Source organism: Ranitomeya variabilis, chromosome 1, assembly GCF_051348905.1.
Source record: "Ranitomeya variabilis isolate aRanVar5 chromosome 1, aRanVar5.hap1, whole genome shotgun sequence".
Taxonomy (NCBI): Eukaryota; Metazoa; Chordata; class Amphibia; order Anura; family Dendrobatidae; genus Ranitomeya; species Ranitomeya variabilis.
The window spans coordinates 1084455828-1084473602 of record NC_135232.1 but is presented as its reverse complement, the minus strand read 5'-3'; positions in this window follow the sequence as shown (position 1 = coordinate 1084473602).

Below are 17775 nucleotides of genomic sequence, written 5' to 3'. Positions count from 1 at the left end.
AGCATTCCGATACCGCAAGTATCGGGTATCGGCCGATATTTGCTGTATCGGAATTCCGATACCGAGATCCGATACTTTTGTGGTATCGGGTATCGGTATCGAAACAACATTAATGTGTAAAATAAAGAATTAAAATAAAAAATATTGCTATACTCACCTCTCCGACGCAGCCTGCACCTTACCGAGGGAACCGGCAGCGTTGTTTGCTTAAAATTCGCGCTTTAACTTCCTTACGCGAAGTCCCGGCTTGTGATTGGTCGCGAGCCGCCCATGTGGCCGGGACGCAACCAATCACAGCAAGCCGTGACGTAATTTCAGGTCCTTCAGGATTTTAAAATTACGTTCCGGCGTTGTGATTGGTTGCGTCGCGGTCACATGGGCGACGTGACCAATCACAAGCCGTGACGTCACGGGAGGCTGGACACGCGCGCATTTTAAAATGCGCGCGTCTCCTGCCTCCCGTGACGTCACGGCTTGTGATTGGTCGCGTCGCCCATGTGACCGCGACGCAATCAATCACAACGCCGGAACGTAATTTTAAAATCCTGAAGGACCTGAAATTACATCACGGCTTGCTGTGATTGGTTGCGTCCCGGCCACATGGGCGGCGCGCGACCAATCACAAGCCGGGACTTCGCGTAAGGAAGTTAAAGCGCGAATTTTAAGCAAACAACGCTGCCGGTTCCCTCGGTAAGGTGCAGGCTGCGTCAGAGAGGTGAGTATAGCAATATTTTTTATTTTAATTCTTTATTTTACACATTAATATGGTTCCCAGGGCCTGAAGGAGAGTTTCCTCTCCTTCAGACCCTGGGAACCATCAGGGATACCGTCCGATACATGAGTCCCATTGACTTGTATTGGTATCGGGTATCGGTACCGGATTAGATCCGATACTTTGCCGGTATCGGCCGATACTTTCCGATACCGATACTTTCAAGTATCGGACGGTATCGCTCAACACTACTCGTCATGTATGATGATAAAACAAAAAATAAAAAAACAACAATATCCCTCATCTGTCTGTTCTGTCCCACGCCGTAATCCATGTCTGGGAATTAATAGTTTTCAGCCTGGACAGTCCCAAGATGCAACCGTCCAGGCTGAGAACCACTGATCAATGAGCTGCTGTGAGGTTACCACAGGTCACTGAGGATGCATTCCCAGCTGGGTCTCTGAACTGCGGTGACCTCAGCACCGTGAGAAAAAGTCTCATGGTACAGAGGTGAGTTCACCGCAGCTCACAGGGAGAATTTCACTTGGCACCGTCCAGGTTGAAAACTAATTATCCCTAGACCTACATTATGGTGTGGGACAAAACAACATGCTGGTGAGGTTTATTATTGTTTTTTATTTCGGTTTTATTACAGAAGACGAGGGATTCAATGGAATGAGCGTTAGGTGAGTATAATTGTGTTTGTAATTTTTAAATAATAAAGGAAAACTGTGTTCTTTTTCTATTTTAAATAAAAGATTTTGTACTAGTTGTGTGTTTATTTACATTTTAACTGTAGGATAAGTAATGGAAAGTTTTCTAATAGACACATTTCCATTACTAATCCGTGTGCTTAATGTTACCGGACAATACAAAGGTGAAAAGAACCCCACAAATATTCTCCCTCTTGCCACCACTACAGGTCATGTGGGAAGAGCCGGGCAAAGCACCAGAATTGGCGCATCTAGTAGATGGGCCTTTTCTGGGCAGCTGCGGGCTGCTATTTTTAGGCTGGGGGGCAATATTCATGGCCCCTTACCAGCCTGAGAACACCAGCCCCCAGCTGTCTGCCTTAGCAAGACTGGTTGTCAAAAATGGGGGGACCCCATACCATTTTTTAAAATTATTTATTTAAATAATTTAAAAAACAGTGTAAGGACCCCTCTGTTCTTGATACAGAGCCTTGCTGAAGCTGACATCTGAGGGATGCAGGAGAACCCACTCCATTTTTTAATAATTCTCACTGTTAGGCTGCCGTTACACTAGCAGTATTTGGTCAGTATTTTACATCAGTATTTGTAAGCCAAAACCAGGAGTGGAACAAATAGAAGAAACGTATAATAGAAACATATGCACCACTTCTGCATTTATCACCCACTCCTGGTTTTGACTTACAAATACTGAGGTAAAATACTGACAAAATACTGCTAGTGTGACGGCAGCCTCATAATCAGTAGCAGGCGTCAGCTGATGGGAGCAGTAGTCCCATCAGCCAACACCAGTGACAAAAGGTAAACTTTATATGTCCGATCACAGCATTGGAGCCGTGGCTGTTTTACTGGTGGTAATGATTTTAGCACCTATCAGAAGCAGTATTTGATGTGCTGTCATGCACATGACAGTACAACAAATATCTGGTGTTTGGGGGGCTGAACCCGAACAGTAACATGGACTTCCTGGTGAATTCTGTGTTTGGTGTCCATGCCCGAACAGTAGGTGTTCTGCATGGATGCTGAACTTTACTGTTTGGGTTCGCCCATCTCTAGATATGATTGCTCTACAAGTAATTTGAATCGTTGTGGGACAGTATGGATTATGACAGATTTATCGAATTTTGCCGATTTTGAGGAGAAAGCTCGGGAATCCAAACATGAATCCGAATGTGAAACATTCATGCCAACTTTACGATTGGCAAACATTTTCCGAACAAGTTCCCTCATCTCTACTGCTCAGGAGGTAGAATCAGATAATGGATCATTCCAGGTGTCAGTCTTGGCCACATTCACACATTCAGTATTTTACATCAATATTTGTAAGCCAAAACCAGGAGTGGAACAGTCAGAGAAGTATAATAGAAACATGTCACCACTTCAGCATTTTTCACGCACTCCAGATTTTAGCTTAAAAATACTGATGTAACATACTGATTAAATACTGAACATGCGAATATGGCCTGAAGCTGAAGCTCATTTAACTAATGTAAGTGTCTATAAGAAACCTCAGGGTCATCGTAGCTGAGAGTTTCAGAAGGAGATGTCGACAGGTAGTAGTATATCGTTGATGGAGATTTATGTAAAAATTTGAGAATAAGAATTCTAGAGTCTCATTACTATAGATATTCCACAAACTTCACAAAAACTTTAGAAATCCACCTAGTAAACGTACACTCTGACTTTTATTTAACATGCAATAAGTAGTGTTGAGCGATACCATCCGATATTTGAAAGTATCGGTATCGGATTGGATCGGCCGATATCCCAAAAATATCGGATATCGCCGATACCGATACCCGATACCAATACAAGTCAATGGGACACAAATATCGGAACGTAATAGGGAGCGATCCTGGATAGTTCCCAGGGTCTGAAGGAGAGGAAACTCTCCTTCAGGCCCTGGGATCCATATTCATGTAAAAAATAAAGAATAAAAATAAAAAATATGGATATACTCACCCTCGGATGGCCCCTGGCTGTCACCGCTGCAAGCGTCTGCCTCCGTTCCTAAGAATGCAGAGTGAAGGACCTTTGATGACGTCGCAGTCACGTGAGCGGTCACATGAGCGGTCACGCGACCAATCACAGGACCGCGACGTCATCGCAGGTCCTACACTCACTGAATTCTTAGGAACGGAGGCTGCCGGTTGCACCGCTGAGAGCCAGGGGCCGTCGGTGGGTGAGTATATCCATATTTTTTATTTTTATTCTTTATTTTTTACATGACTATGGATCCCGATTCCGATTTCCGATAATGCAAAAATATCGGAACTCGGTATCGGAATTCCGATACAGCGAATATCGGCCGATACCCGATATTTGCAGTATCGGAATGCTCAACACTAGCAATAAGTCCTAAAACGCCCTGGAGAGCATTGACAGGGTTTGTGTCTTGAGCTCTCCATTATTCATCCAAAAGCCTTGTTAAACGTGCCTCCCTCAGGAAGCAGAAGTGCTTAGATCCTACATAAGGGTGCACATAGAAGAGTGTATGAGCACATAGACTTTCTTCTGGGTCCGTACACCTCTCTGTGTGGTCAGTAATGCAGGAGCTGAGCGCTTCTGAGCACGTGTAATGAAAATAGCCAGTTCTCCTGATGAAATGGTGTGCACAAAAGGTTTACCCAATTATAGTTAAAAAAAAGTCGATGAAGCCCACAACCATCCAATTTTCAATACTTTCAGAAAATATTTCAAGTACAAACATTAAAGAAAATTCAATATGGAAATTAAGGCAGTCCATAAACCTAAAAGGTGTCCAGGTGTCAAGAGTGAAAGGATTAAGTGCTCAAAACAAAGAGGTGATGTGGCTGCCAGCTGCCTTTGCTACATTTTGGGGACATGCCCCCTTTCTCAAGCAAGCCTGCAGGATATCAGTGTCAACATAAAAAGGGCCAAGGTTTTGTAACGTTTAGCTAATTAACATATATGACACATATAGAATCATAGAATCATAGATGTTATAAATGGAAGGGGCCTGAAAGGTCATCGTGTCCAACACTCTTCTCAATGCAGCGCAGAATTCACAATAGTGTTCAGTCTGAACAATAGCTAGCCAATACATAGTATGATTCAAGTCACCCACACAAAATTATAGGACATAAAATGAGTGGGCGTCTGATCCACAGTGAGAAAGACCATAAAAAAAACAGAATTAGTATTATGGAAATTAGAATGCATATGTATAATATGCTCAAAAATCTGATATGTGTGGAGTAGAATATGCTCTTGTTGAAGAGGAATTGTTACTTAAAGATGTAGTCTCACTCAATTTGTCAAGTTCCAATTTGGGGTATTTTCTGCATAAAGGATACAAAACCTCTTGATAGCAAGGGCGCAAAGGTAGGTAACATTCAGAACAGGAATATTTTCAATTCTCTGGGGATCTTCTGGAGATAGGAATTTACAAACACCTCTAATGGCTTCTCTAGGAAATTCTAACCACAGACTATAGGGAATTTAGGGAGTAAATATAGTAACAGGATTTTTGGATCCTTACTCTTGAGAGTTCTTTGCACAGATGTTCATCAATAACACTGTTCATCACTAAACGATGACTCAAAAAAGTGAACAATCTCTTTCAGAAATGGTCTTCTGTTTCCTATAATAATAATTTTATTTGTATAGCATTGACTAGATATGAGCGGATCAGGCAAAATTTGAAATTGTCTGTGCGGATTTTCCTGGGAAAATTGATTTGCAGAAGTCATTCGTCAGGATTTGAATGTCCCTTATTTTGCTATATGGTCTGTACAGAACCCAGAGAAAAACATAAGATCTAAAAAATAAACTTATACTTACCTTAACTCTCACCATCCTGCTTCTTTCCCCTTACTGTCACCCATCTGGTCCTTGTTGTGTAAGGGGGTCGACGAGGCAGCGGGTAACTGCGTGCCTGGTCCAGAACTGAAAGGGCTGCATCCTCTGTTTCCAGAGGAAGGCTTAAGAGAGCCGAACCTTCCCTGGTTCCAGGGGGAAACCTGAGGGAGCCGGACCAACCCTTGAACACAGGAGGGTGGGCCGAGCCAGAAAAGGGAGCTCAGTGATGGAGAAATGAAAAGAAAAAGTGCTTAGAGCAGTGAGGAGGGCAGCGTAAAGAGCAGCACACAGAACTGTGAAAGCGTGCTCTGCTTCCCTCATCAGAGAGTATTGGCGTGGCAACAGGCCATATAGAAGGAGCTCCCATCGTCTGCAGAGCAGAGCCATGTGGAGCAGAGCCGTGCTAGCAGAGCAGAGCCAAGTCGGGTGCTGCAGCAGCCAGAGAGAGGTGTGCTCCATCTGGGGAGCATCAGAGCCACCCAGACCAGTGACTGCTGTCACCCCCATCAACAGCGGGGACCAGAGAGAGAGGGGCAGTGTGTGCTCAGTAGTGTTGAGCATTCCGATACCGCAAGTATCGGGTATTGTCCGATACTTGCGGTATCGGAATTCCGATACCGAGATCCGATACTTTTGTGGTATCGGAATCGGAAGTTCCCAGTGTATGGTTCCCAGGGTCTGAAGGAGAGGAAACTCTCCTTCAGGCCCTGGGATCCATATCCATGTAAAAAATAAAGAATTAAATTAAAAAATATTGATATACTCACCTCTCTGGAGGCCCCTGGACATCACCGCTGGTAACCGGCAGCCTGCTTTGCTTAAAATGAGCGCGTTCAGCACCTTCCATGACGTCACGGCTTCTGATTGGTCGCGTGCCGCTCTTGTGACCACCAAGTGACCAATCACAAGCCGTGACGTAATTCTCAGGTCCTAAATTCCTAGAATTCGGAATTTAGGACCTGAGAATGACGTCACGGCTTGTGATTGGTCGCGTGGCGGTCACATGAGCGGCACGCAACCAATCAGAAGCTGTGACGTCATGGAAGGCCCTAAACGCGCTCATTTTAAGCAAAGAAGGCTGCCGGTTACCAGCGGTGATGTCCAGGGGCCTCCGGAGAGGTGAGTATATCAATATTTTTTATTTTAATTCTTTATTTTACACAGTAATATGGATCCCAGGGCCTGAAGGAGAGTTTCCACTCCTTCAGACCCTGGGAACCATCAGGATACCTTCCGATACTTGGTGTCCCATTGACTTGTATTGGTATCGGGTATCGGTATCGGCGATATCCAATACTTTTCGGGTATCGGCCGATACTATCCGATACCGATACTTTCAAGTATCGGACGGTATCGCTCAACACTAGTGCTCAGTGACCGTTATAAAGCCAGGTGCCAGACATTTCAGGATCGTGAGTACCATGCGCGTGCCACCTGAAAGAGACTGGGAGTGTGTTATTTACATCCTGACCATACTAGTGAATGTTGGCCCAGAGACTTGTGGCCTGACTTTGCCAGCACATGTTAGCAGAGCCACACTGGGCTCGTACAGGACTGTGGCCCTCACCGCCAAGTGACCACTACATTATATGGACTAGGGGCAGTGGAAGGTACCGGAGACCGACCACTGTCACCAGAAGACGAGGTATTGTTGTTTGCTGAACCCCATTAGTAAAGATACCGCACCAGCCGTTGTCGGCACCATTGAGTCCACAGCAGAAGTTATAGTCTGCGGAGCTTTTGACACAACTTCCTCACAGGAACTGTTGTTACGTGAGCAGTCATTCTTATTCTTTGACTCTCCTATGTTCATTGTACCCTTGTTATCCTTATTTAACCCTCTATCTCCTGCGTGGAGTAAGACCCTGTTTATTAAAACCTGTTATCCCTCGGTCTGCATCCTGTCAGTCACTGCATCCCACAACCTGCTTACAGTTGCATCATCTGAATACAGCTGTGAGCAATGAATCCCTGAGCCTCTTCACACTAGGGCAGGATTTCCGGCCTGGGAAGGTTCTACGCAAGCGCTCATAAGGCCACAATGTCATGATATATTGAAGTGTACTTGCCCTTGCCTATGCATGCTTACACTTGGCGTAGTCGGCAGGATGCACTCTACAGACCCTGAGGTGGCAGACCAAGAAGTCAGGGGTGCCCCAAGGCCCAATATACCACTGGGGGCAGTATGGAGCAACGTCCCAAAATTTACTGGAAGTGACACCATGTTGTGGAGCTGGAAAGAACGGGTCAGGGGGATGATGAGAATGCACCCCATGACCCGGGCGTTAGAGGTGGAGGTGGCCATAATGGTTTTGGATGGTGAAGCCAGTGACTCTGATGCTTCGACTCCCTCAGGCCCGGGACACCTTTGAAAAGGTACTGCAGGAAACCCATAGGGACCCCACGGATGTAGGGGAATTACGTATGTGTTTATTTAGGCGTATTAAAAGAGAGGGTGAGACTGTGATGCAGTATATGAATGTGCTACAGGAAATCCACACTGCCATTATTAAGAAAGATGGCACAGGCATAGGACCCCCTGACCTGGTGCTGCGAGATCTGCTGGTGACAGGTTTGTGAGATGTGCTGTAAAGGCAGGCTTTGCGGGAGTGCTTGCGGACAAACCCACACATAACATTTAGGGAAATAGGGAGCAAATTGTGCAGGAGCTGGGGTTGCAGCCTTGACAGGGATGGTCCAGTGTTGCGGAATACCCACCCCAAATGATGAAGAACCAAAGTGGACCAGCAAATTATGTCAAGGAATGCAAAGAATAAGGGAAGAAGTTGAAAGCCTGAAGAAAACCCTTGCTGCTGTCTTGAGGCCCAGTGTCACACCCCGAGGTAATTCCCGGCAAAGGATAAAAAAAGTTAGAGAAGTACGGAGCATCAAAAGTACCCCAGCAGTCGACCTGAAATTTGCTTTTAGGACATGGAGTGAAGAGCGTTCGCAGATGGGATACGCTCCCCGTAGAGTCTGACGATTCAGAAGGAAGTGCCCACCAGACAGGTGCAGAAGTGAGTGCTGGACATGCGGAAGAGTGGGACACCTGTCCAGAAATTGCCCTACCTGAGATCGATCATGGCAGATAACTACTCACCCCTCGAAGGTACTGATAATAGGAGCGAACGCAGCCCCAGGGAGAGATGGTATGGAGAGAGGAGAGGAGTCGCACCTAGAGCCAGACAGAGCCATGACAATGGATGCCGAGAAGAGATGAAGAAGGTATCGACTGTCCACGGTGAGATGTCTACGGTTCCCAGGTGCGTGGAGGTGAGTCTGGTGACACTCCAAGCTGGATCTGAAGGTTTCATCTATGAAGACCAACCCAAAAGGGTACAAGTGCCAAGAGTTCCCGATGATGAGAAAGAAGAGCCACTTATCTTGTCCTCTGAAGTGGATAGTTTGTCACCTGCCAGCTTAAGGGACCCTCATCCACTGGAAGAGTTGCAAGATGCCCCTGAAGTACCCCAGCCAGAAGTAGTGGACTATGAAGAGGAAGAAGGTCCTGAGACATTGACTCTGGCAGCTATGGATGATAAAGAGGAGGAATCTCCTGACCTGCCATATGTTGACTCAGAATAGGAACAGACCCCGGAGATTACTGCTCTGTGGAACCCGCATGAACTCCTGTTATCTGCCCCTCAACCCGAAGGTTGGAGTACCTATAACAGCCTCATTGGCAAAAGATGGAGCCAGGGAGGCAGGAGTGGTTGTGAAAATTATGGGCATCTATCGGCCCTCAGAAGAGCGTAGTGGAGTACGAAGAGTTCTCGCCCGTGGAATGGCAAGCTAAAAGAGAGGGGGAATGTAAGGGTTTCAACGAGGCAGCAGGTACCTTCGTGCTGGATCCAGAACTGAAAGCGCTGCATCCTCTGTTTCCGGGGGAAGGCTTAAGAGAGCCGGACCTTCCCTGGTTGCTAGGGGGAAGCCTGAGGGAGCCAGAACAACCCTTGAACCCAGGAGGGTGGGCGGAGTCAGAAAGGGTGCTCAGGGATGGAGACATAAAAAGAAAAAGCGTGCGAAGCAAGTCAGTCAGGATGAGGATGATGAGGAGCAGAGGGGACAGAAAGGTGAATATAAGTATTTTTTTAATATAAGCATTTTTTTACTTTTTGATGACTCTTTATGTTCATCAAAATGGCACCAGTGCCAGCCTTCTAAGCAGTACATATCTGACAAGGCGTTTGAGCAATCGATGGCATCCAAGGACTCAGACTTTTACCGAATTTGTGAGCATTTCATCTCCTATAACATATAAAATATAACATAAACAAAAAAAAAATTATAATGTAAGTACCCTTTAATTTTCAATTCCACATACAGTATGTTTAAAGTGGTTTCCTACCCCAGTGGAAACGTTTCCAAGCAGTAAAGTTTGCTGAATTCTAAGGGCTGGTGCTCACCACCGTATTTTCCATACCAGTGTGATCCAAACAAACATCGGATTACACTCAAACCAATGTTATTCTATGAGGTCGCACATGACTGATATTTTCCCCCGACCGAGCCAGTACGATAAATAATATCGCTGCATGTTTAATTCGATAATCGGTTCGCAGTTGGCCATGCAAATTAGTGAGTGCTTGGAAAACATCAGATTGCATTCAGATAACTTCTGAGTGTAGTCCGATGTCTGCATACTGACACAATGGAGAAGATGAAGAAATTTTGTTCTCCATCATCTCCTCACAGAGTTTGATCAGAGTGTAATTTGCATAATCGACCCTATTCTCTAGGATAACAGAATCTGTGACTGACTCTAGCCTCACAGTGTGCAACATACACATTGTTGGAGGGCTCAAGCGGTCATCACGTGACTGCAAAAATGTATTGCACACTTGCAGCCATGTGCTACAAGCTTCTTATCTGCTTCTCTCAATAGAAAGGTTTCCCTGTGTGGAAAAAAACTTTAATTCAAAATGTAAAATAATGAAGTGTAGTGTTTAACCCCTTTACAACCAATGATGGGCATAGCATGTCATGAGTGGGTGTCCGTTCCCGTTCGTTCTATGACCTTCATGAATTTAGCACTGTCAGTGCATGTAAATATGCAGTGACAATTGAATGCCGATAGCTGTCACTGACAGGTGAGCAGCAGGGTCCCTGCACTCAGGAAAATGTGATTGGTCAGTTAATGTGACTGACCGATCACAGCATGATCAAGCAGGAGGTGATGAAAATATCAGCATCTCTCTCCCAATCACAGCAGAAGCCCCTGGCTGTTTAACCCCCAAATGCTGTGATCAAGAGTCAAGACCAATCACACACTTAAAAGATGCTTTTTTTTTCCAAAACTAGCTTTTGCTAAAATATTTAGAGCTATAAAATTTCCATATGTCGGCCGACAGAGTCACGTGAGGGTTTGTTTTTTGCAGGATGAATTGTCGGGTTTTTTTATACCATTTTCGGGCACATGACATTTTTTGATCACTTTCTATTCTGATATTTGGAAGGCAGAATGAACAAAAACCAGTAATTCAGGAACTGGGTTTTTTTATGCCGTTCCAAGTGTGGTAAAATTGATAATGTAACTTTATTTTTTAGGACAGTACGATTATAACAATGCCACATTTATGTCATTTTTATACTTTAGAGCTTTTACATAATAAAAAGTATTTTGTAGAAAAAAATGTTTTTGCATCACTGTATTCTGATAGCTATAACTTCTTAATTTTTCTGCTGGTGGAGCTGTATGGCAGCTTGTTTTTTTGCGGAACAAGATGATGTTTTCAGCTCTACCATTTTTTTACACTCATCTTTTTTATCTCATTTTATTACACTTTTTCTTTTTTTTACAACATTCACTGAACTAGTGTGACAGTTTTTAGTGTGATGGTCTCTCCAAACGCAACATGGCTTCCACTCTCGATTCCAGCTATTTTTTACTTCAAAAAGTCAAACAGCGCTCTTTCCCTTCCCACATATGGGGTATCGGCGTATTCAGGAGAAATTGCACAACAAACTTTGTGATCCATTTTCTCCCGTTACCCTTATGAAAATAAAAAAATTGGGGCTAAAAGAATATTTTTGTGGGAAAAATGTGATTTTTTTTCTTTTCAGGGCAATACATAATAAACTTCTGTAAACTGCCTGGAGGTTCAAGGTGTTTACCATACATCTATGTACATTGCTTGAGCGGTCTAGTATCCAACATGGGGTCACTTGTGGGGTGTTTCCACTGTTTAGGTACATCAAGGGCTCTCTAAACGCGACATGGCATCCACTCGCGATTCCAGCCATCTTTGCTTTTCAAAAAGTCAAAAGGTGCTCCTTCCCTTCAGAGCCCTGTCATGCTCCAAACAGTTTTCCCCCACATTTTAGGTATAGGCATATTCAGGAGAAATTGCACAACAAAGTTTGTGATCAATTTTCTCCTGTTACCCTTGTGAAAATAGAAAATTTGAGGCTAAAGTAAAATTTTTGTGAAAAAAATTTAAATTTTCATTTTTTCCTTCAATATTGCTTTAATTCCTATGAAACACCTGAAGGGTTTATAGACATGTGATTTTGAGGACTTTGAGGGGTGTAATTTTAGAATGGTGTCGCTTCTTGGTATTTTCTGTCATATAGGCCTCCGAAAGTCACTTCAAATGTGATATGTTCCTTAAAAAAATAGTTTTGTAAATTTTGTTGGAAAAATGAGAAATTTCTGATCAAATTTTAACCCTTCTAACTTCCTAACCAAAAAAAATAATGCTTCAAAAATTGTGCTGATGTAAATTATTTACCTGGGAAAAGTTATTTATTTACTATTTTGTGTGACATAACTCTCTGGTTCAAAAGCATAAGAATTAAAAGTTTGAAAATTGCAACATTTTCTAAATTTTAGCAAAATTTTAAATATTTTCACAAATAAACGCAAGTCATAGCAAACAAATTTTACCACTACCATGATGTATAATATGTCGCAAAAAAAGTCTCAGAATTACTGGAATTCATTGAAGTGTTCCAGAGTTATTACCTCATAAAGTGACACAGGACAAATTTATAAAATGAGGCTCTTTCATTAACCTACAAAGTGGCTCGGTACGTAAAGGGTTAAAATAATCATTACTCAGTACAGAATTTTGTTAAAGAAGAGTTGTTATCATTGATCTTATCAGAGCCCTATGATATATTAATTCAGAATTTTTTATTTATCAGCTTTGTTGTATTTCATGATACTTCATCAAAATAATCCATTATAATGTGTGATTCACACACATGTTGTTATTTTTTTTTTCTGGAAACCAGGATACATTGTTGGTTCTATTACATAGTACAAGATTGCCTTGTGCAGGCATGTACTACGGAGGACAGAGAATGAACTTCAATCCAATATTGCAGCCAGCATGCAGCCAGCGCGTAAGGAAAGGGTGAATCAAACACCCGAAAACCCCGCCTCTATGGCTGAAAATTGTTCCCTCCAAATTCAAGTGATAGAGTCCCTTTAACCCTGTGTGACTGGAGGGGATTATGGAGCGGGCACTGACTGCGGGGAGGAAGGAGCAGCCATTTTGCCACCGGACTGTGCCCATCGCTGACTGGTCGTGGCTGTTTTGCCGTGACCAATCAGCGACTTGGGATTTCCGTTACAGACAGACAGAAAGACAGACAGACAGAAAGACGGAAGTGACAATTATACAGTAGATTTAAATACCTTAATTTATAAAAAAGATTTATGTTCATTAAATTGCTTGACCGTCTTAGACAGTGATATAAATTATATGTTTGACGTGTCAACAAATTTACAAAAATATTCAATATTTTGCAAAGCTATAAATTATATTGCGTTAATTCAGGTGATATCCAGATAGACAACATTTTTATTGGATAGCGACTTAAAAATGAAAGGTGTTTTCCACTTCTCCGACAACCCCTTCTCAACTGCTATATTTCCCTACCTAAAATAAAAAAGCTTGTACTCACTTCTCGAGCCAGCACCATTAAAATGCCACTTGAGCATTGCTGTCAGTCAGAGGCAACTTAACTCTCACTTTGTTCAGACGAAAGAAATGAGAGCTGCTGTTCCCTGAATTCCTCTGAATGTCAATGAAAGACATTAAAAGCGGCCAATGATTGGATGCATATGCTGGAGGGTAGGCTGTTTTTATCTTACACGTGGGAATATAGCAATTGGGGAGAAGTTGTGTGAGAAGCAGATAACCCTTTAAAATTAAAGAAGTCCAAAGCATATGTAAACAGAGTCTAACTCCGTGACAGGAAAAATGAACTGTGCAGGAAGCCATCGTAAAATGTGGGCAGCATTCCCAGGGAACACATGGGACTGCTACAAGAGTATTGCATGTCTTGGGTGAAGGTCGCTATAAGCCAGGGAGCAACATCAGACAGCATGGTGGACCTGACTAAACACCTGGTGCAAGTCCAGCAAAAGCAGCAGGACCAACAGCAGCAGCACCAGCAACAGCTGCGGCAGCAACAACAATACCAGGCACAACAGGAGACAAATAAGCAGCTCATTCAACAGCTCCAGCAACAGCAGCAGCAACAGGTTCTGCAACAACAGCAGCAGCAACAGTCTAAATTACTGACAGAGTTAACTGATGATTTCTCTATCTGGAGGGAGGTGAGGAGAGTCTTGCAGAAAATTACCTCAGATGACAACATAAAAGGCTTTTTAACCATCTAACCGGATGGGTGAGTATATCCATATTTATTATTTTGATTCTTTATTTTTTACATTAATATGGATCCCAGGGCCTGAAGGAGAGTTTCCTCTCCTTCAGACCCTGGGAACCATCCAGGATACCTTCCGATACTTGAGTCCCATTGACTTGTATTGGTATCCGGTATCGGTATCGGCGATATCCGATATTTTTCGGGTATCGGCCGATACTATCCGATACCGATACTTTCAAGTATCGGAAGGTATCGCTCAACACTACTCATTGGTGATGTAATTTTCTGGAAATGTCACAGTCCAGGTTATATAGCTACCTCTTGTCCCCTGACCACCGAGCAAATGGACTGTAGCATGGGACGCTGGTGTTCATACAAACCATATCCAGCCTGTAAAGTGGGCTGTCCACCTAGCTAAGGGTCCCAAGCTTGTCCCATAAAAGTTAATGGTCTGTAAGTGACTGGACTTTTAGACTGAGGGAGTTTGTTGACCTGTGTGAGGGCCACTCCTTGTGCAATTGATCCCTGGGAAGAAAGTGGGCGTCCGCTGCATTCATGGGGATGCTAAAGACTATTCAGTGGCCAGAAGAGTCATCGAGATGGTCCGAGATACTGAGTCCCATGAGGTCAGCATGGACCAAGATTTTTTGCACCCAATTATCATATGTGGGGCCTTTGTAATGTTTTCTGCCTTGTGGGGAGGGGCAGAAGCCTCGATTGATCGGATAAGAGAGGGGTTGACCCTAAAGAAGTCTAACCATCCCCAGAGCCTAATGGGTTTCTTTGCTGTGTAATGATGAGGGTTGAGAATACCCGGAGCCTGACATTCCTGAGATGGGGGTGACTGGAGAAAATTTTGGCCCAACATAAGGATCTAACTGTAAAAGAGCTGATTAATAATGTAACCAATATAAACGGCATAGAGCAGGAGTTGGGCCTAACACCAGATTTCCCTATTTCATGAGGAGTGGGGTCTTATCGTACAGGGTTATTGAGGTTAGAGAAGAAATGGTGGAGCAATTGTTTGCACCTGGACACTATAGACAAAGGCTTTTAGATATGGATCATTCCCATGTCCTGGGTCCATTTGGATGAGGACAAAACGCAACAATGGGTAAGTCCTGCGCCACCTGCCAGCTAACTTCCCACGGCTCATTTTCTAAATCCCCTTGTGCCACTGCCCATCATAGTGGTACTGTTTGAGCAAATTGCCATGGACCTGGTTGGGCCCCTGGTGCAGTATGCTCAGGGGCATCAATATTTATTGATTGACCTTGACTATGCTACACGGCACCCATAAGCAGTTCCCCTGAAAAACTCCTCCTCGAAAAGTATAGACAGCGATTTGGTCCACATCTTTGCCTGGACAGGACTACAGAAAGAAGTCCTGACCGACCAAGGAACACCATTTAAATGAGAACACCCTTTACTTAAGTGATGAGGAACTGTGTAAAGGCCTTGAAAACTACATAACTGAAGACATTAGCTTATCAATCCCGGGTCTATAACTTGTCAGCTAGGGTGAGTCCTCATACTTTTTCCCATGGAAGAGAGTAAGATCTTGAGCAAGTGGCAACCAGGAAGACAAATCCCATACCACATCTACTACCTCAATCTTATCAAGTCTTGGCAAAACAGGGATCCCGTTGAAACTCCATGAAATGGACATTGAATCTGTCACAGTAGTCAAGACGCTGTCGAAGGCACAAAAACTGCAGTGTCGGAAAATGTTGCAACAGAAGCAGGACCTGTTCTCAAGTTTTACCAGGGTGAACAGATGTCATAAAACACAAGGTTCTGACGGAACCCCATGTGCGGGTGAACTTGAATCCCTACCAAATTCCCAAGGCCTAGCGAGAACTGATCTCCAAGTAAGTGATGCATATGCTGAATCTTGGAGTCATTAATAGGGTTGAGCGACTTTCATTTTTTTAAGATCGAGTAGGGTTTTGGGAAACCCGATTTTGTCCAGAGTCGAGTCGAGTGCAGTCGGCCGATTATCGCTAAAAGTCGGGGATCGACCGAAACACGAAACCCAATGCAAGTCAATGGGGAAGCATAGTCGGCAGTGAGTGGAGGCCAGGAAAACACCTACAGTGCCCATTTTAATGCCAAAAACATCCATTCTTGTTTCTGAAGCTTGCCAATCTTAATTAACTGTATAATAATAGTTGGGCATAGGGAATTGGGGGAAAGTTGTGGGGGGAGTAGGGCTGGCTCAAGTTTTTCGTGGGCCCAGGAAATGCGGACTACGTCACGGCGGTGTTGCAGGGAAAGGTAAGTATTTAAAAGTTGCAAGTGCTGTGATCCTGAGCAAGCACGGGGGGGCCCACTCGTTCGCATTGCCACTGGCACAGGGCCCCTCAAAGTACGGCGGTGTGTTTGCATGGCGGGGGCGCCTCCCACCAGCAGCGACACTTTTGCGTACTCTGAGGGGCCCTGTGCCAGTGACGTCGCCAACGAGTATGCCCCCCCACCTGATGAAGGAACCTGCACTTTCATCTGCACCTTCCTCTTTGTCCCTGTGTAAGGTGGTATAACATGCGGGAAGGGGAACCTTACTTTCAGCAGGGTCAGATTCTGGCTGTGTAGAGTACAAGGGGAATGTAGTGGTCTAGGTCAATGTACCAGCAGACTCATTTAGCAGTGGCTGGGCAATGGGCAGGATGAGGAGGAAACAGATATAGGGCCAAAGAATAAAGTAGGCTACATGCAGTTCAAAATTGGTAACAGGACTAAACAGGCGGCATTGCTTTGTTCAGTGGAGTAGCAAACCCAAGAGCAGCAGACACTGTTTCAAGGGCCTAACCACACTAGTAGGCCAAATGCAGTTTAATATCTGATAGTATAGGGCGAAAGCCAGAATGTGGAAGCTCAGCTTTGTTCAGTTGAGGACAACACCAGGGAGGGGCAGACACCTTTAGTAGGCCGGAAAAGCCTATTGCATTTTTTAAAATGGTAATTTGGAGCAGAAGGTTGAAGCTCAGCTTTATTTAGTTGAGGGCAACACCAGGGAGGGGCAGAAGCCGTTAGTAGGCCCTAACCACCATTTTTTTTTTTTCAAAACCACTTAATGAGAGCCGGAAGGTTGAAGCTCAGCTTTATTTAGTTGAGGACAACACCAGGCAGGGGCACACAGACAGACACCTTTAGTAGGCCGGAAAAGCCTATTGCATTTTTTAAAATGGTAATTTGGAGCAGAAGGTTGAAGCTCAGCTTTATTTAGTTGAGGGCAACACCAGGGAGGGGCAGAAGCCGTTAGTAGGCCCTAACCACCATTTTTTTTTTTTAAAACCACTTAATGAGAGCCGGAAGGTTGAAGCTCAGCTTTATTTAGTTGAGGACAACACCAGGCAGGGGCACACAGACAGACACCTTTAGTAGGCCGGAAAAGCCTATTGCATTTTTTAAAATGGTAATTTGGAGCAGAAGGTTGAAGCTCAGCTTTATTTAGTTGAGGACAACACCAGGCAGGGGCACACAGACAGACACCTTTAGTAGGCCGGAAAAGCCTATTGCATTTTTTAAAATGGTAATTTGGAGCAGAAGGTTGAAGCTCAGCTTTATTTAGTTGAGGGCAACACCAGGGAGGGGCAGAAGCCGTTAGTAGGCCCTAACCACCATTTTTTTTTTTTAAAACCACTTAATGAGAGCCGGAAGGTTGAAGCTCAGCTTTATTTAGTTGAGGACAACACCAGGCAGGGGCACACAGACAGACACCTTTAGTAGGCCGGAAAAGCTTATTGCATTTTTTAAAATGGTAATTTGGAGCAGAAGGTTGAAGCTCAGCTTTATTTAGTTGAGGGCAACACCAGGGAGGGGCAGAAGCCGTTAGTAGGCCCTAACCACCATTTTTTTTTTTTTAAAACCACTTAATGAGAGCCGGAAGGTTGAAGCTCAGCTTTATTT